This window comes from Carassius auratus, chromosome 14 (assembly GCF_003368295.1).
Source record: "Carassius auratus strain Wakin chromosome 14, ASM336829v1, whole genome shotgun sequence".
Classification (NCBI taxonomy): Eukaryota; Metazoa; Chordata; class Actinopteri; order Cypriniformes; family Cyprinidae; genus Carassius; species Carassius auratus.
In genome coordinates, this window is record NC_039256.1 from 33,152,411 (window position 1) to 33,153,038 (window position 628).

The 628-nt window shown below is 45.7% G+C and overlaps 1 protein-coding gene across 2 annotated transcripts in view; it reads left to right on the forward strand.

Moving 5' to 3' along the window:
• Positions 1-229: 229 nt before the first annotated feature.
• Positions 230-628, forward strand: part of LOC113114401 (heparan sulfate glucosamine 3-O-sulfotransferase 1-like) — a 2,052-nt gene continuing 1,653 nt past the window's right edge. Inside the window, exons 1-2 of one of the 2 annotated variants that reach the window (XM_026281335.1) lie at positions 230-405; positions 568-622. The gene's annotated coding sequence lies outside the window, so the exon portion shown is untranslated. The remainder of the gene's footprint in view (positions 406-567; positions 623-628) is intronic. The other variant, XM_026281334.1, reaches the window with a different exon arrangement.

Genomic DNA, 628 nt, shown 5'->3' on the forward strand with positions numbered 1-628 from the left:
ATACATGTACAAACATATCCTTGTGGCACGCTGACACAGACGAGTGTCAGCTTTTACTGATTTGGAATGACCTGAGGATAAACGATTAATGACAAAATTTTCACTTTGGGGTGGAGTAACCCTTTACTGTATGCCTATGGCGCCGGTGGGCGGGGCCGCGTGATGTCATCTGAGTCGTCGCGGTGACGTCAGCGCGGGCGCAGCGGGTTTATGTGAGTGAAGCGAGAGTGAGGAAAGTGTGTGTGTGTGTGTGTGAGAGTAAAGAGAGAGACCGTGTGTGTGAGTAAAGAGAGAGACCGTGTGTGTGTAAGAGGGAGAGGGAGAGTGTGTGTGTGTTCGTAGAGGATCCTCCAGATGCGGGGTTTCTCCTCGTAAGAAGTTTCTCGTCATGGATCTGATCGACAGGTAATCTTCGCTCGTGTGTTGATCACAGTTATGATGAGACCTGCATGTTTTATGTCACGAGAGAAACTTTAAACTGTTCATTTCCTTGTCATGTGTCGCATTACTGTGTAAATCTAGTTTTTAAAGAGACTCAGTTCAGCTCAATAATGTGTTTCTGTCTAGCTCAGAGTTTCCTCTCACGGACAAATATATCAATATAAGAAGAAGAAGAAGAAGAGTGAGT